At 46.1% G+C, this 19,525-nt stretch overlaps 1 long non-coding RNA gene and 1 pseudogene across 3 annotated transcripts in view; one reads left to right on the top strand and one right to left on the bottom strand.

The window, feature by feature from the left end:
- The window catches only part of LOC309636347, a 142,621-nt gene that overhangs the window by 11,159 nt on the left and 111,937 nt on the right, over positions 1-19,525 (top strand). The gene's annotated exons all lie outside the window — the stretch shown is intronic.
- LOC309636329 (actin, cytoplasmic 1 pseudogene) lies at positions 12,633-14,252 on the bottom strand (annotated as a pseudogene). The gene has a single exon. The product of its transcript is annotated as an actin, cytoplasmic 1 pseudogene (transcript).

The raw sequence follows: 19,525 nt of genomic DNA on the forward strand, positions 1-19,525 counted from the left end.
CTGGTTGGAACTTTGGGGCGAGGTGGAAGTGGAATCTCAGAAGCTTGGACATGCAGAGCTGGAAAGGACCCCTTGGTCCTGCATACCCATTTTACGAGCCGGGAAACTGAGGTTGTGGCAAGGACGGGCCTCTACTCCTGCAGACTGTGTTCTGTGGCTGAGAACGCCGGGGATGCCTCCGGGCTCTGGGGAGGATACCTGCTTGTTTACCTTCTAACTCGCTGGTTTTCCCCATCCCCCAGCTGCTGGAGGATTGCTGCTAATGACTCCCAGCTGCCCCTTTGCTGGAGACGAGCCCTCAGCCAAATGAGAGGCGTCCCCTGGAAGGCCGGCCCACCCTGCCTTCCCTGACTTGGGCAGACTGCAGCCAATGACCGGCTGATGTGGTGTAAAAAGGCCACTATTGGGGACTACCCTTGAGTCCTACCATTGGGAACTTTCCTCTGAAGGTTTTTTCAAAATGCAAAAGCATCTGAGATGAGAATGAGTTTCACGTTAGGTGATCATGCTGCAGGGCAGACTCTCTTAAGGTGGGATCCTTGGATCACCTGAATCTATCACCTGAAGGGTGCTTATTATTAATATTTCCCTTCCCTTCTTCGTATTTCTTTGAATGTGGTATGTGATGTCTGGAGCTGCAGCAGCTATCTTTCAGTCATGAGGAAACAGCATGAGATGTAAATAAGCTAAGGAGAGTGAAGCAGAAATATAGAAAGAAACTGATTTTCAATGGCATTTCTGAATCATTGCACAAAAACTGAAAACTACCTGTAGAATCTCAGTATGTGAAATAATTGTCTTTACTGCTCAAGCAAGTCCTGGTTGAATTTTCTGTTATTTGCAGCCCAAAGCATTCCAAACAAATCAACAGTCTTTATCTCACTGAATCATAATAATAGTCTTTTTAAAAATTTATTTATTTATTTATTTATTTATTTATTATTTTTGGCTGCGTTGTGTCTTCATTGCTGCGCATGGGCTTTCTCTAGTTGCGGTGCGTGGGGGCTACTTCTCATTGCGGTGGCTTCTCTTGCTGCAGAGCACGGGCTCTAGGCATGCAGGCTTCAGTAGTTGGGGCACACAGGCTCAGTAGCTGGGGCACACAGGCTTAGTTGCTCCGCGGCATGTGGGATCTTCCCAGACCAGGGCTTCAACCCGTGTCCCCAGCATTGGCAGGCAGATTCTTAACCACTGCGCCACCAGGGAAGTCCATAATAACCGTCTTTTAAAGTAGGGATTATTATTATTGGCTCAGAGAGGTTAAGTGACATAGCTAAGGTCACACAGCTGACAAAGGGCAGCATCCTTTTGGGCTGGAGCTTTTAGGTTGGGAGGAATTTTGATTATTGATGAAAATTTAATTCCTGTCTCTGTTGTGTGTGTCCTATTGTAATCTAACCATTGGGAATAATCTCCTTCCTTCTCCATTCTTGTCTTTGGTCATTCTCTCCCTATCCATCCCACCCTAGGTCTCAGCTTAGAGACTCGACAAAGGTCCCTTGTGAGGTGGGGAGAAGGAGGTGGCAGGTAGCCACCGTCCATTCCTTCATGGAGTTTTCCAGATGAGTGTGGCCACATTCTGGTACCAAGGACGAGTGGAAGGCTGAGCCCGTTTTGGAGTGATTCTGGCCTCTAAGCAGCCCTAGACTCCTGTGTGGGGGTTACAGTGAAAGACGGAAAGAACGCAGACAGAAATAGACAGACAGAGGGATGGAAGGAGAGGGAGAGAGAGGCAGAAGTCGAGGAGGAGGAGGGCGAGAGGAAGGGAGAAGAGAAGAAGGACAGGTCTTAGAGATAAACGTTGAGACAAACGTGACAGTGAACCTCAAGTCAGACACAAGCTAGTCCATCACCCTGCCCCCGCCCCCGTGCCGCAGCCGCAGCTTCTTCACTGTGTAATGGAGTAGACTGGGGCACCGGCCTCGCAGGGAGGTCGGCAGGGACGGATGGCTCAGCACGGACCTGGAGCAGGCGCTCCGCCAGCGGGTGCTTCTGCCCCACCCAGACTGGTCTGATGGTTTGGTTGCTGCTCTGAAGGTGGAGGGAAGATGATGTGACCTCAGGTGAACTTTTGTCTCACCTCTTCTGGAGAGCAGTGGCCTCTTGGAGAAAGGGGAGCAGCGTTTGTGTGTATGTGTATGTGTGTCCCAGACTAGGTGCTTTCAGGTTATCAGAAGGCTGTGTATTTTGCTTGACGGGAAAGTGGCCTCCTGGACTAACAACAATACCAGAAACGCATTTGCCTCCTGACCAAGAGGGTGGGGTGGGGGAAGATTTTTAAGGAGCCATCAGAAGGAAGGGAACTGGGGAGCCACAGCTGGGGTTAGCTGGGGGGAGAGTCACTGCTCCAGACCCCGAGACTGAGCTCCCAAACCTCGGGGGTGGATGTGTGTGTGGGGAGCCCTCTCTGAGGGGCCTCCCGTCTGCCCCAGATTAATGAGGAAGGCAGGGACAGAAATGGCCCCAGACTAAGGACAAAAAGAAGGATCTCTGAGTGGTGGGGTGGAGGGGGCATGAATTGGGAGATTGGGATTGACATGTATACACTAATATGTATAAGATAACTAGTAAGAACCTGCTGTAAAAAAAATAAGATAAAACTCAAAAACCAAAGTATTCATTAAAAAAAAAAAAAAAAAAAAGAAGGATCTCTGTCAGGAAAACAAAGCACCTGTGAGTGGTGGGCAGCGAGGAGCCCAGGGATCGCCTTTGGCTTGGGTGCTCTCTGGCAGAGTCTGACCTCCAGGGCCTGGCGTGGATCCTCAGCTGAATGAGTGAGCCCTGGGCTCCGCCAGGCCTGGAGGCTGTGAGCAAGGATGAAGGGAGCAGTACTTCAGCATCAGCTGGGAGCTCAGGGCTGGGGCAGGAGGGGGTAGCTCCTCTCCCTGGCTCACGCCCTGCTCACCTGGCTAACTCCTCATGCCTGTCAGGGAGGCAGGCAGTGCTGTCTCCCCCAGGCCCGATGTGCCCCTGACTGAGCCGGTGCAGTGGCTTAAAAATGTGACTGAATCCTTAGACCCTCCTCTCATCAGGAGGTGGGGGTCTGTGTCCCCTCGCCCTGAACTGGGGCAAGCCTCCTTGAACAGAATGTGATGGAAGCGATGTTCTCTGACTTCTGAGCCTGGTTAGAAAAGGCCAGGTAGCATCTCCCAGGTTCTCTTGGGAACTTGCTCTGGGAGCTGTCAGCTGCCCTGTAAGAAGTCCATCTCTGCGGAGGCCGCCTTGTGCAGGGATCACAAAGAGTGAGAGAGATGCCTGAGGGGCCCCAACTCATCCATCCCCAGCTGTTTGAGTCTCCCCTGACCCAGATATCAGACATGTGCATAAGGAAGCCTTTGAGATGACCCTAGTCGCAGCCACCAAATGCCTGCAATGCATGACAGACCCAGAGTGAGAGCTGCCTGCAGTCCAGGCGACCTCCGGATTCATGAGTGGAAGACAAGATCATATATGAGTTTCCTAGGGCTGCCTAGGTAACAAATGGCCACAAACTGGGCAAAACAACAAAAATTTATTCTCTCAGAGTTCTGGAGGCTAGGGTCCAAAATCGAGGTATTGGCTTGTTCCTTGTGAGGGCTCTGAGGGAGAATCTGTTCCCTGTCTTTCTCCTAGCTTCTGGTGGTTGTAGGCAGTGCTTGGCTTTCCTTGGCCTGTAGGTGCATCACTGTGGCCTCTGCCTCCATCTTCGCATTGTGTTCTTGCTGTGTCTCTGTGTCCAAATCTCCCTCTTCTTATAAAGGACACCGTCACATTTGATTAGGGGCACCTGTACTCTGTATTATCTCATCTTGACTAATTACATCTGCAATGACCCTATTTCTCAAATAAGATGACATTCTGAAGTACTGAGGGTTAAGACTTTAACATATCTTTTGGGGGGACATAATTCAACCCGTGACATATAGTTATCATTTTAAGCCACTATTTTGAAGTGATTAGTTATGTAACAGTAGTTACTCAGAACATGAGAATTAAAGGATGGCGAGGGAAGCAACTGAAACATCAGTGGAAATGTAATTTACCAGAGCATCCTTCTAGGAGGCTACTGTATGTGGTTGGGATAATTGATTTTCTAAGTAGCTTGGGGTCGGGTCTGGATCCTCCCTACAAAAGATGGATGTTCCAGCAACAACATGTGCTTGAATAATAACAGACAGCTTCCCTAAAGCCTTCTAATGTGGGAAAAGATCTTGAGTTTCGCTTTGTATTCCTCCCCCTTAAATAAATGTTGAATATTTACTTAAAGAGAATCAATGTGATTATTAGAGTGTTCCTGGCCTCCATATATCTCAGCATGGCCTTGTTTACTAACACCTACCCCGTCAGAGCACTGGTTAACCGTGGGCTACAGTTGCCTGGTTAAGTGTCTGGTTTCTCCATAGACTGGAAGCAACCCTAAGAGCAGGGACAGGCTATGTCTTGTTCTCTCCTGAATCCCCAGCACAGTTCTTGGCACATAGTAGGTGCTTAATAGTTAGTCTCTGAAAGCATGGATGTTGGAAAAGGAGCAAAGGGACTTAAAATCTATATGATGATGAAAGGTATACAAATATATCAGCTACAGAACATCTAAGGATGCTAGAAAAAAATATTTTTGAAATTTGAAATTCTTTTCTGTTAATGGAAGAGCCTATAAGCAAATAAGGGAATTATGAGAGGCCAGGAACAAACTGGAAACATCAGTCCAGGGAAGTAAAGACTGCTGGACACCCTGAGGACTTCTACCTTGTTGGGCAGCCTACAACTTCCACACCTTGAGCTTCTGTGGCACAAGAAAGACAAGGAAGAAGCAAGGGATGATAAACATGACCAGGAAGATTTGAAAAAGAACCAGACAGAGGTTCTAGGAATTTAAATATATCACATACGAAATTTAAAACTCAATGGAACAGTTAAATAGAATAGACACTGCTGGAGAGGGAATTAGTAAACAGGAAGATAGATTTGAAAAATTATACATAATGCAGTACAGAAAGAAAAATGAAACTATGAAGAAGAGGTTAAGAGACATGGAGAGTGGAATGAAAAGCTCTAATATATGTCTAATCAGATTTTTGGAAAGTGATTATAGGAATAATGGGAGAGAGGTATTATTCAAAGAGATAGCAGCTGAGAATTTTCTATGATTATTAAAAAATATGAATCTTCAGATTCAGGAATTCCAGTGAATCCCAAAAAGGGTAAATAGAAAGAAGTCCATACATAGATATGTCATAATCAAATTAAAGAATATCAAAGACAAGTAGAAAAAAAAAAAAAAAGACAAGTAGAAGATCTTAAAAATACCCAACAGGAAAAAACTTTGTTGTTCACAACTTCTCTAATTAGAAGAAATTAGACTAATGGTGATTAGTTATAATAGTATGAATAGTCACAATGAAAAACAGAATAACGATGACTTTAAAGGGTTTTTAAAATTCACACCAACTAGGGACTGTATACCCCAGTCCCTAATAAGACTGAAATAATTTCTTAAAAGATAATTTATCTTTTAAGGATAAATGTAGATCCTAAGTATGTACTAAAGAAAATTGAAAACATATATTCATACAAAAACTTGTACACAAATGTTTATTGCAGCATTATTTATAATAATGAAAAAGTGGAAACAACCTAAATATCCACCAACTTATGAATGGATAAACAAAATGTGGTATATCCATACAGTAGAGTGTTACTTGCCATAAAAAGGAATGAAGTTCTGATCCATGCAACAACATGGATGAACCTTGAAAACATTATGCTAAGCAAAAGAAGTCAGACACAAAAGTTCACAAATTGTATGATTTCATTTATATAAAACGTCCAGAATAGGCAAATCGATAGAGACAGAAGGTAGATTCGTGGTTGCCAGAGGCTGGAGTGACATGTGTGGAATGGGGTTTCTTATAAGTACACTAAAACCACTGAATTGTACACTTTCAAAGGGTGAATTTTATAGTATGTGAATCATATCTCAATAAAAATGCAAAAAATAAGAATAAGGGTAGAAATAAGGACGTTTTCACTTACAGGCATACCTTGGAGATGTTGCAGGTTCGGTTCCAGGCCACTACGATAAAGCGAATATTGCAATAAAGCAAGTCACAGAAAGTTTTTTGTTTCCCAGTGCATATAAAAGTTATGTTTTGGGAATTCCCTGGCGGTCCAGTGGTTAGGACTCGGCACTTTCACTGCTGAGGGCCTAGGTTCAATCCCTGGTTGGGGAACTAAGATCCCACAAACTGCGTGTCGTGGCCAAAAAAAAAAAAAAAGTTATGTTTACACTATACTATGTTCTGTTAAGTGTGCAATAGCATTATGTCAAAAAAGTGTACATAGCTTAATTAAAAAATATTTATTGCTAAAAAATGCTAACCATCTTCTGAGCCTTCAATGAGTTGTAGTAGTAGGTTGTAGTACTACTTAGTAGTACTAAGTTGTAGTACTCTACAACTTACTACTAAGTTGTAGTAGTAAGTAAGTTGTAGAGAGCACTGATCACAGATAACCATAGCAAATATAATAATAGTGAAAAAGTTTTAAATATTGTGAGAATTACCAAAATGTGACACAGAGTGATGAAGTGAGCAAATGCTGTTGGAAAAATGGCACAGATAGACTTGCTTGACGCAGAGTTGACACAAACCTTCAATTTGTAAAAAAAAACACAGTAATGAAGCACAATAAAATGAAGCTCAATAAAAGGTATGTCCGCTTACTATAACTGAGAGAATTTATAAACAACAGACCCCCATTCAAGGAGTTTCTGAAGGATGAGCTTGAGAAGAAAAATGATCTGAGGAAAAAAGTCTCAGATACCAGAAGTGATGATGAATTGAGAAATAATAAAAATATGGGTAAATCTAAACAAACACACTGATTGTCCAAAACAATGTCTGTTCTGTGAGGTTAAACAGGAGATGGAACTAAAAGCCTGGACCGTAAGTATAATAAATGGAATTAAAGCTTTCAAAGCACTTTGCATTGTTCAGGAGAAGGGTAAGATATTGATTAACTTTAGACTAAGTTAAGTTAGGTAATAATTTCAAAATGCTAAGTCACCAAAAAAAAAAAAATAATAGAATGCCTATCCTCTACACAGTAGAAGGGGGAGAAATGGGATGAGTAAAAAACCTCAATTCAAAACAATGCAACAAAGAAGATGAAAATAAATCCTTAGGAAGCAGGACATATTAAAATAAAAACAAAACAAAAACAAGATCATAGAAATAAAGTCAAATATATTTGTAAGCTCTATAAATATATATAGACTGAACTCTCCAGTTAAAATTATATACTCTCAGATTGGATTGAAAAAAGAATAGGCAAATGTTGCTTACATGAGACACGTCTAAAAGAGATAAAAAATTGTAAGTAAAACTGAAAAAAAATCAGAAAAATACTAACCAAAAGAAAATTAGCATGGTTATATTACTATCAGACAAAATAGAATTTAAGGCAAAAAGGCATCATTAGAGATATAGAGGGTCAATGTATGAAATTTAAATTTACCAGGAGAAAATAGTAGTTCTAAATTCATGGATACCTAATAATGTAAGTCCCTTATCAGATATATGACTTGAAAATATTTTTTTCCCATTCTGTGGGCTGTCTTTTCACTTTATTGATGGTGTCCATAGAAGCACAAAAGTTTTCAATTTTAAGGTCAATTTATCAATTTTTTTTCTCTTTTTTCTCATGCTTTTAGGGTCATATCTAAGAATACTTTGCCAAATCCAAGATCACAAAGATTTAACCCTATGTTTTCTTGTAAGAGTTTTATAGTTTTAGCTCTTACATTTAGGTCTTTGATCCAGTTTGAGTTAATTTTTGTGTATGGTGTGAGGTAGGGTTCAACTTCATTCTTTTGCATGTGGATATCCAGTTGTCCTGGCATCATTTGTTGAAAAGACTATCTTTTCTCCATTGAATGGTCTTTATACCCTTGTCTTTACACCCTTGTCAAAAGTCAGTTGACCATAGATATATGGGTATATCTGTACTTTCAATTTTAGTTCACTGATCTATATATCTATCCTAGTGCCAGTACCACACTAGCTTGATTACTGTTGCTTTGTAGCAAATTTTGAAATCAGGAAGTGTAAGTCGTCCTACTTTATTCTTCTTTTTCAAGATTGTTTTGGCTATTCCTGGTCCCTTGTAATTCCATGTAAATTTTAGAATCAGCCTGCCAGTTTTACAAAGAAGTAGCTGGGATTCTGACAGGGATTGCATTGAATCTGTATTCAAGTCTCACATCTCTTTGCAAAGTGAGCATATCTCCAATCAGCTGGTCCACGAGAGTAGGACCAAAGGACATTCCTGACCAGGCTGGTCTGGTGTGCCCCCATGTATGTGTCCTCAAGAAGCTACGTTCAGTGTGGGTATCCCTGGGACTGAATGCGTGCAGTAGGAGTGTAAATGACTGATACAGGAACCCAACTCTTCAAGACCTTTCCAAGGTTGTCCTCATGACTGTAGTAATGGATGATCTTAGGTTGGGTCCCCCAAGAAGCAGACCTTGAGGCAAGAATTCGCGTGAAAGTAGTTTTGTGGGAGGTGGTCTCAGGAAGTTCTGGAAGGGGAGTGAGGAAGGTGTCCAAGGAGGGGAGAGAAGTCAGGAGTGTGTGCCTAAATGAGCAGGTCGTTGCTATGGGCATCTGGGGCTCCATCCCGCTGAGGACCTCTGTGAGAGGGTAGAGAACAGGGTTTCTCAACCTCAGCACTATTGACATTTTGGGCTGAATAATTATTGGTTGTGGGGTGCTGTCCTGGGTGTTGTTGGATGTTTAAGCAGCATCCTGGCCTCTACCAGATGCCAGTAGCAACCATCCAACCAAAATGTCTCCAGATATTGCTGAATGTCCCCTGGGGGTGCAAAATTGTACCTGGTTGAGAATCACTGGTATAGATGTGTCTCAGAATTGTCCCATCCAAGAGGGGAGAAGGTAGGGGGGATATATACACCAACTCCCAGTCATCGTTGTTAAGGCTGCTTCTGAAGGTGTCAAATCCTTGCACTTCTGGCCTGTCCTGAGGGTCTCCCGAGTCCTAGGCCAGAGAAAGCTCTCAGGCAGCAGAGAAACTGCCCATAGTGAGAAGCCTCCAGCATGCGTGGAAATAACGAGGGCTGCAGGGATGTGGGCCCCCACAGTGCAGCTACCTGGATTATGCTGTGTGAGGCTTTGGAGACCCCAGCTCCTTCCCAGATCTGCAGCTTGGCCTGGACTTCCACGTTCCTGGGGCTTTGCGGGTTCCACTGCATCAGTGTGTTGAAACCAACCCACCCCCGAGCAAGGCTTTAGCCCCTCAGCTCACTTCCTAGTCTCTGCATCTGTCACTGCTCCTGCAGGATGAGCAAAGATGGCTTGAGAAGACTGATAGACAGAAATGACCTAAGTGATGTTTCCCCAGGTGGAAGGCACTGGTGGGAAAGTTGCTCACAGAACTCCCCTCCTCTTCCTGTCTCAGCTCCTTGCACCCACTAGAGACGCTAAGGATGTTCTCCTTTTTCAGTATGCTGTGTGACTTTGGGCAATCACACCTCCTCTCTGGGCCTCAGTCTTCCTTCTATAAAAAACACGGGTCTCCTGGGGGTGGACCAGATGACCTTGAAATGTCCTTCCATCTCGAGTGGCTGCTGAGAGCCCTGGGAGGCGGTGGGGAGTCACCAGGCAGCCAGAGCCTGGGGGCCGGCCAGAAAATGTGACAGCTCGGCCCCCAGTGGTGTTGCTGGCCTCTGATCTCCACTGTGTGCCCGATACTCTGGGTCTGGTCACAGCCCACTGCGGCCCCTCGCTCACTCAGGAACATCTGCTACAGCATTTACCACGTTAATAGATTAGCTTTGAGAATCGGGCAGGTGTTTTCCACCCAAGCCAGAAAACATCAAAATCAGATTGCTCTCCAAGACTTTCCGCACAGGCAATCGAGTTAGAATGACTCGTACGGTCTAACAGATAATAAAACACACATAACATTTGCTTTAAGGTACAGGCAGGGGTATTTTGTCCCATGCTTAGGAGAAACAAAAACTCACTCTATTTGGGAATAGGGTAATTGAATACAGATGGGAGGAGGTAAATGAAAGAATTTAGCAAATATCTCAGTGGAATAGCTAATGGGAATGAGACAGAATAGGAAATTAAAAATTATTCGAAGCAGATGGACCATTCTTTGAGTTTTTAAAAATTTATTAGGGCTGCGAAAAAATGTGTCTGTTTATTTTCTACGGCCATGAAATTAATGACTTGGTGAGTTTTGCTTGTGCAATTTTATGACTGCCATGTCATCTGTCATAATTTGGGGGCTGTTTGATATAGATTTATGAATGTCCCCACCCCCGCACCCCTCCCTGATTTATTGGCGTGGGTCAGACATGAATTAGGCTGTCCCTTATCAAGGGAGCAACGCCAATGGCAGCGTAACCCCACAGGCCCTGGGTGGGGGGCCTTGGGGGATTCTCAGCCCAGAGGTGAGTGGAAAAGCCATGGAGGGGCTGTGGGAAAGGGGTAGGCCTGACCTGGCTGAACTTCCTCTGCAGGGATGACCCCAGCCTGCCCGGGCTGGGGAGGAGGTGTTGGGAAGGGGTTTCTTGCAAACTATGGGGAGCAGGAAGCCAGCCCGGGCTGCTTGTGCTGGGCTGGGAGTGAGGTGAGGGCTGTTGCTGCTGCTTCAGCCCAGCCCAAGGGCCACCTGGCTTCCTGTCCCTTCAGCCCCCATAGCTGGGCTCATCTGCCTCCAGACCTGAAACTCAAGGAAGGAGAAGAAAATTCACCAATTGGGAATCTGTGTGCCTGGCTACCTGCTGGGGGCTTACGTGCATCCTCTAGATGGTGGTTAAAATAGGGCTTTACAACCAGCAGATTTGGGTCCAGTTTCGCTCTGATTCTTCCCAGCTGTGTGGCTTTGGGCTGCTTACTACCCTCTCTGAACTTCTTTCCTCCTCTGTAAAGTGAGAATAGAAATGCCTAATGGAAGGGATGTTTTGAGGCTCAAAGGAGATAATGTAACATCCCAGCACATAGCAAAGTGCTGGTAAATGGTAACTCTTATTATTATTAATAAGCATCTTGAGGTGGATATTATTATTTCCACCTGACAGATGGGGACACGGAGGCTCAGAGAGGTTAAGTGATTTGTCTGCGGTCACATGGTTAAAAGGATGGAGCTGGGCTTTCTGCATGGATTTGCTCTTCCTTCCATAACTCTGACACCCAGCCTATTCTGAACTGAGAAACTCCAGACCCCTGGGGGCACAGTTCAGGGCTACGGACTCATGACTCTGTTCTCTGCTTCCTCTGCCTGGGCCTGGCCTATTCCCTGCCTGGCCTAGGTGTCCACTACAAACTTAGTCCTGGTGGTCAGTCCCTTCTGCTGCTCGGGCTCCCTGTGGGAACAGAGAGCCTCTTCTACACCCCATCGCTGGGGTAGCTGGGCACCTTGTCTAGGTGTGGGTGGGAGAGTCTGTCCATCCTCAGGACCAGGCGCATCCCAATCCCTTACCTCCCTCCCCCTGACGCAGCTCCCGGAGGGCGCTGCAATGAGTGGGGCTCGAGGGTCCCTCAGGCTAGGGAGTTCTCTAAGGGCAAATCCCTGCCTTGGCCGGATGCCACGGTATGTGGTGTGTGGCCTCTGGACAGGCTGCGGGTAGCTTTGAGTCCCACCTGAGCTCTCTTCTCTTTAGCCCCACCTGTTCCCAAAGTCCAGGCCCTTTCATGCCTCTCTCAGCACCTCCAAATTACTAACAGTAATAACTCCTATTTCCCGAGCACCTGTGAAGGGCCAGGCACTGTGCAAAGTGACTTGTTCATGCAGTCAGCCATTTATCCCTCCATTGTTTCAATATTTATTGAGTGATTTCTGTGTGCCTGGCACTGTCCCAGCACTGGGGATACAGCAAAGAATAAAACAGATACGGTCCCTGCCCTCACTGAACTTACATTCCAGTAGGGAAGATAGGCATTCGGTAAACATATTACTCTCTAATGTGTTAGGTAGACATAAGGGCTTCGAAGAAAATTAAAGCAGGGTAAAAGATAGGAAAGGAGGTGGTGGGCGATGAGTGGTAGTAAGTGGTGGTGTCTTTTTTTTTTTCTTTAATGTGTACACTTTATTGAACTGGTCTCAAGTCAGTGTACAGGTAAGCCCTGGCTACCTCCGCACCTCAACCCGCTCCCAGGGGGACCAAGAGCCTTCATACATCTCAAGTTGGGGGACAAAAAGGGGGGCCACGATGGCTGACCATTCAAAATAAAACAAACAAAAAGAACACGTATTAAAGCGAAGATTAAAAAAAAAATTTTGGAGTACATAATTTCCGCAAAAGCAGTGCTATCACCCTCCCCTGTGTGGACTCGGGCGAGGACTGGCCCTTCTCCTCAGGGAGAAGCGGGGCAGCTTTTGGGAAGGCAAGGGACTTCCTGTAACAATGCATCTCACGATATTTGGAATGACTATTAAAAAAAAAAAAGAACAATGTACAATCAAAGACCTCGGCTACCTTGTAGAACTTTGGGGATGCTCCATCCAACCAACTGCTGTCACCTTCACCATTCCAGTTTTTAAATCCTGAGTCAAGCACGCACACACACACACACACACACACACACACACACACACACACACACGAATCAAAAAAGACAAAAAAAAACCCAACCAGATAAAGCCATGCCAGTCTCATCTCGTTTTCTGCACGAGTTAGGTTTTGTCAAGAAAAGGGTGTAATGCAACTAACCGTCCACCTAGAAGCATTTGCGGTGGACGACGGAGGGGCCAGACGCATCGTACTCCTGCTTGCTGATGCGTATCTGCTGGAAGGTGGACGGTGAGGCCAGGATGGAGCTGCCAATCCACGCGGAGTACTTGCGCTCAGGGCGAGCGATGATCTTGATCTTCATTGTGCTGGGAGCCAGGGCGGTGATCTCCTTCTGCATCCTGTCGGTGATGCCTGGGTGCATGATGGTCCCGCCAGACAGCACCGTGTTGGCATAGAGGTCCTTGCGGATGTCGACGTCACACTTCACGATGGAATTGAAGGTAGTTTCGTGGATGTTGCAGGATTCCATGCCCAGGAAGGAAGGCTGGAAGAGACCCCTCAGGGCAGTGGAACCGCCCGTTGCCAATGGTGATGACCTGACCATCGGGCAGCTCGTAGCTCTTCTCCAGGGAGGAGCTGGAGGCCGCGGTGGCCATCTCCTGCTTGAAGTCCAGGGCGATGTAGCAGAACTTCTCCTTGATGTCACGAACGATTTCCCGCTCGGCCGTGGTGGTGGAGCTGTAGCCACGCTCCGTGAGGATCTTCATGAGGTAGTCCGTCAGGTCCCCACCAGCCAGGTCCAGACGCAGGATGGCATGGGGGAGGGCGTACCCCTAGTAGATGGGCACCGTGTGGGTGACCCTGTCACTGGAGTCCATCACGATGCCAGTGGTGCGGCCAGAGGTGTACAGGGATAGCACAGCCTGGATGGCCACATACATGGCTGGGGTGTTGAAGGTCTTGAACATGATCTGGGTCATCTTCTCACGGTTGCCCTTGGGGTTCAGGGGGGCCTCAGTCAGCAGCACGGGGTGCTCCTCGGGGGCCACACGCAGCTCGTTGTAGAAGGTGTGGTGCCATATCTTCTCCGCGTCCTCCCAGCTGGTGACGATGCCCTGCTCGATGGTGTACTTGAGGGTCAGGATGCCTCTTGCTCTGGGCCTCATCACCCACATAGGAGTCCTTCTGGCCCGTGCCCACCATCACGCCCTGGTGCCGGGGTGCCCCCACGATGGAGGGGAAGACAGTCCGGGGAGCATCGTCGCCCGCGAAGCTGGCCTCACACATGCCAGAGCCGTTGTCGACCAGGAGTGCAGCAATATCGTCATCCATGGCGAACTGTGGGGAGAGCAGGACCATGAGCCGGGGGTCGGGTGGGCCGCCCTCGCCCTACCCACTTCCCTGGTGTCTGTTTTAGATAGGCTGGTCTAGGAAGGCCTCTCTGACATGGTGACATTTTTTTAATATATAATTTTATTTATTTATTTATTTTTAAAATTTTATTTATTTATTTTATTTTTGGCTGCGTTGGGTCTCCGTTGCTGCACAGGGGCTTTCTCTAGTTGCGGTGAGTGGGAGCTACTCTTCCTTGCAGTGTGCAGGCTTCTTGTTGCAGTGGCTTCTCTTGTTGCGGACCATGGGCTCTAGGGTGCAGGCTTCAGTAGTTGCAGTATGTGGGCTCGTAGTTGTGGCTCGCGGGCTCTAGGGCGCAGGCTCAGTAGGTGTGGCTCACGGGATTAATTGTTCCGTGGCCTGTGGGATCCTCCTGGACCAGGGCTCGAACCCATGTCCCCTGCATTGGCAGGCAGATTCTTAACCACTGTGCCACCAGGGAAGCCCTGTGGTAACATTTTGAGCTGAGACCGGAAGGAAGTGAGCTATGCATATGGATATTCAGGGAGAGACTTTCCAGGTATAGAGAATAGCAAGGGCAAAGGCCCTGAGGTGGGAGGATGGTTGGAGAGTCTGGGAAAAAGCAAGAAAGCCAGAGCAGAATAAATGAGGAGGAAAGTGATTTTAAAGTCCATTATCTCATTTGAACCCTACCACAGTTCCCCAAGGTGGGCGTTATTAACCATAGTTTTACTGATGGGGATACTGAGACTCAGAGAGGTCAGGTCACTTGGCCAAAGTCACACAGCAGAGAAAGCTTCCAGCCTTGCGCCTCTGTGAATTTTTCCCGCTGTACCACATTACTTCTCTGGACATTACAATTGGGTGGCACTGCAGAGTGGGAACAAGGATCCAGAGAGAGGGTGAGAGCTGGAGAAAACTGCAAGGTGGTTTACAGTTCCTGAGATGTCTGGAAGGTGTGGCTCTGAGTGCAGGCAGGGCTTGCTCCTGTGGCCAGGAGGCCCATGGCAGCCCAAGCTGTAAGGATTCTTTAAGGCCGAAGCGCTGGGCTGTGACAGGGCAAGATGGATGAGAGCACTGGGCTTAGTACCCGACTGAATTTCCTGAGCAGTTTTCATCCAGATGGTCTGGGAGAATAAGGTTTAAGAAGATTGATTCCCTGGGAAGGGAGGACAGGAAGGAGAAAGGGCTCCTGGCCTGTCTGCTCCCAGTGGAAACGTCTCTTGTCTTTGAATAAAGGAAACTACTGCTTTGAAAGGTGTGACTGGACGGGCTTAGTGGCTCGTGTGATTTGCAGGCCTCAGGAGTGGGGCAGGAGGCCAGGAAAGGGGGTGGTGATGGCTTTCCCGCCTGGGAGGAGGGCAGAGGGGGAGGCGCCCCTCCTTCTGGGCAGGGGCACCTGCATCCCGTGCAGTGCTAGGGGTCCACTCGGGTGCAGTCTCCTCAGCCCCGCCTGGATTTCTCCATCCCCTGCTTCCTCTTTCACCTGTGAATGACTTCAGGTCTCCTGTTGACCCCAAGTGCTCACAGCTTCATGCCTCCAGGTCTCTTCTCATGCTGAGCCTGGGCTTGGAAGGCCACCATTCTGTGGTGGGGCGGCCAGTGAGGTGGCACTTACTGTGTGTGTGTGTCGGGGGATAAATGATACAGGGAACTGGCAACATGGCAGGAAAACTGGCATGAAAGTTGCAGAAACCTTCTGGGAGAGAAAGGACCAAGACTTGAAGGTATTCAGAACTTTGGGAGCGTGTATGTGAAATGCTGTGAATGTTCTGAAACTAACTTGGTGATGGTTGTACATTTTTGTGACTTGACCAAAAACCATTGAATTGAACACTTACAGCGGATGAATCGTGGGATGTGTGAGTTATATCTCAATAAAGTAATTATTAAAACAACACTAAAAAGACCCAGTGGCAGGGAAGGCTGTTGAGGTCCCTGAGATAAAAATCATCGTGGGACAGGCTTGGGACCGGTGGGTCGGCTGGTGGCAGGGGAGGTGGCTCTGCGTGGGGCAGAGAAGGCAGCAGAGACTAAAATCTGCCTCAGTCCAGTTGTTCTGGTTTGTGTCCTGGGATTTTGTGTGTAGCAAATTATTTTTTTTAATATACTTTTAGAAAATTTCAAACAGACGAAGATACCAAAGGATTCATTAAGAAAATGTCAAAGGGAACATTTTAACTATCCCAAAAGAGAATAGTATAATGAACTCCTGTGTACCCATCATCCGACTTCAACAATTATCAACTCATGGCCATTGTTTTTTTCATTCACATCCCCGTTCACTTCTGCCCTTTCCAGCTTATATTGAAGCAAATTCCACACATCATATTTCATCTGAAAATAGCATTATTATACCTAAAAGAATTAATAGTAATTCCTTAAGATCATCAAATATCCAGTCATTATCCAGATTTCCAAATGCTCCATTAATGTCTTATTTTTAAAAATTTTAGTTTGTCTGAGTCAGGATCTAAATAAGGCCACACATTGTGATTAGTTGATATATCTCTGAGTCTTTTTTAAAAAAAAAAAAAAAATTTATTTATTTATTTATGGCTGCGTCGGGTCTTGGTTGCTGTGCACGGGCTCTCTCTAGTTGCAGCAAGCGGGGGCTACTCTTTGTTGTGGTGAGTGGGTTTCTCATTGTGGTGGCTTCTCTTGTTGAGAAGCATGGGCTCTAGGCACGTGGGCTTCAGTAGTTGTGGCATGTGGGCTCAGTAATTGTGGCTCACGGGCTCTAGAGCGCAGGATCAATAGTTGTGGCACACGGGCTTAGTTGCTACACGGCATGTGGGATTTTCCCGGACCAGGGCTCAAACCTGTGGCCCCTGCATTCGCAGGCAGATTCTTAACCACTGTGCCACCAGGGAAGTCCCATCTGAGTCTTTTTATAATCCATAAGTTCCTCCTCTTTTTTTTTTTTTCTTTTTTCTTGAAGTTGGTTTGTTGAAGAAACTGGATTGTTGTTCAGAAAAGTTTCTCACAGGCTGAATTTTCCAATTGTATGTTTAGCAATCTCCTCTGGACTCTGAATTTCCTGTAAACTGAAAGTTGGGTCTCGAGGTTTGATCAGGTTCAGTTTTTTTGTTTGTTTGTTTTTTTCTGTTTTTGGCAAGGCTATGTCGGTGGTGGTATGTTATTCCATCAGGAGACACATAGTGTCTGGTTGTCTTTCTTTTTGTGATACTCAATGTCTAGATCCATAAATTCATAAGGGGCTGCAAAAACTATCATTATTCCTTCTGCATTTGTTAGCAAAGAGAAACTTCTCCTTACCTACTATTTGGTTTCTCAGTGGTACAATTCATATAGGAAAGGCAGGATAAAGCTGGATTTATCCTTTTTTCTACCAGTCTTTAAAAGAGTGAGTTAGTTTCCTATCCTCCTCCTGAGTTTGTTTGTTTGTTTGCTTGCTTTTAGTATCATTATGAACTCATAGATTTAAACATATTTGGTGGATTTCAATCCATTGCAGTTAGTTTTATTATTGATGTCTTACTTGTCCCATCTTTGTCCAGTGGGAACACTTCAGTTGGCTCCCGAGTCCTTTTGACGCCACCCTAGTGGTCTTTGAAGAGTCCTTGCTGGCTGATATGATATGGCTCATCTTGTCCATTCCCTGCCTCAGAATTGGGATCAACCATTTCCTGTGGGTGAATAAACCTAGGTACGTTTGTGGAGAGGAGCATCCTCTCTTACATCCTGTGTACCATTTTGGCTTGGGCACTGCATGACTCAAAGAGCTCAATCTGGTCCTATTGCTGTGGACAGAGCAAGTGGCCGAGGTCTCAGCGTAAACAGCACTTTCTCAAGAAAGTCCTCAGTGCTCCCCCAGACCACATCAACAGCCCCTCTTTTACATTTCTTATTTTACTCATTTTGGCAACAGTCAACATTGTTGGTTGCAAGCAACAGAAACTACCTCTGCTAACTTAAATGGAAAATGGATTGATTTTTAAATTTTATTTTATTTATTTATTTGGCTGTGTTGGGTCTTCGTTTCTGTGCGAGGGCTTCCTCTAGTTGCGGCAAGCGGGGGCCACTCTTCATCGCGGTGCACGGGCCTCTCACTATCGCGGCCTCTCTTGTTGCGGAGCACAGGCTCCAGACGCACAGGCTCAGTAGTTGTGGCTCACGGGCCCAGTTGCTCCACGGCATGTGGGATCTTCCCAGACCAGGGCTCGAACCCGTGTCCCCTGCATTAGCAGGCAGATTCTCAACCACTGCGCCACCAGGGAAGCCCGGATTGATTTTTTAAGAAGTATGTATTAGGGTGTTGGTTTGGCTGTACTGACAGATAAAGATAGAGCATTTATTTCTCTCTTGTAAAAATGTAAGATGATAGGCAGTTGGAGCAGCGGAGGCTGCAGGGTGACTCTGCTCCTCAGAGTTGTCCAAGGACCCAGGTTCCTTCTGTCTTGTTGCTCTGCATCCTCCATGACAGTGCTGTCCAATGGAATTTTTGGTGATGATGGAGATGTTCTTTACCTGTGCTGTCCAGTACAGTAGCTACTGGCCACATGTGTCTATTGAACACTTGAACGTGGTTAGAGTGACTGAGGAACTGAGCTTTAAATTTTATTTTATCTTAATTAATAAATTTAAATTAATTTAGGCTCATGTGGCTAATGGCTCCAGGGTCAGACAGCATATGTCTAGAAGTTGTCCTCATCTGCCTGGCTGTGAAAGAGACTCTACCAATGTACCTTGTAGATTTCAGGATGGGAAGAAGGAGGAGGGGCAAGGAGCTTCCTTCTGAGGACACACATCAGTTCCTGTCCCTTCCCATTGGCCAGAACTTACAGGGTCAGGCTTTGCTGCAAGGGAGTCTGGGAAATGAAGTCTCTAGCTGGAGAGCAGTTGCTGCTACTAAAAGGAAGAAGAGGGAGAATAGATATTGGTGGACAATTAGAGACAAGGAAACTGGGTAGCTTTAGACTGTTGCCAGGAGGTGGGGACAGCAGAGAATTAGGTTTTGAGGCCCCCAAGGCAGACATCAATCTCAAAATTCTCACTGTGTTGCTGATCCTGTATCTTGCTCACTCCGTGTCTCCTGGGGCACAACTGAGGGGTTAATATTGCCACCCCAAATCTTGCAACAGGATCCCCAAATTCCACAGCTAGCTGTATGGTCATTTCATTATTTAATCCTCAAAAAAAATTCTAGGAGGAAAGAACTATCACTATTCCATCTGCAAATCTCAGCCTCCATCTTCACATCACCTCTTCGTGTCTGACTCGAATCTCCCTCTGCCTCTCTCTCATAAGGACACTTGGCATTGGATTTAGGGCCCACCTGGATAATACAGGATAAGCTACTCTTTTTAAGGTCCTTAACTTAGTTGCATCTTTTGCCATATAAGCGAATACTCTCAGGTGCTCAGAAAGGACATAGACATATCTTTTTGGGGGTCAGCCTTTATCCCACTACAACCCAACTCACAAACCTGGTAAGTAGGTCCCTGGGTTACACAATTGCAGACACATGGTGTTTAACGTGGTGGCCCTATTGGTGACAGCAGAGCTGGGATTTGAATCCAGGCCAGCCTGATTCCAAAGCCCACTGTTTCCATCTAGAATTTAACCTCTAAAGGTTTGAGAGTTAGAGCAGTTCAAGAACAGATAGCCGTGGTCAGCCCAACACTGGTT

Source organism: Balaenoptera borealis (assembly GCF_965194805.1).
Source record: "Balaenoptera borealis genome assembly, chromosome: 10".
NCBI lineage: Eukaryota > Metazoa > Chordata > Mammalia > Artiodactyla > Balaenopteridae > Balaenoptera > Balaenoptera borealis.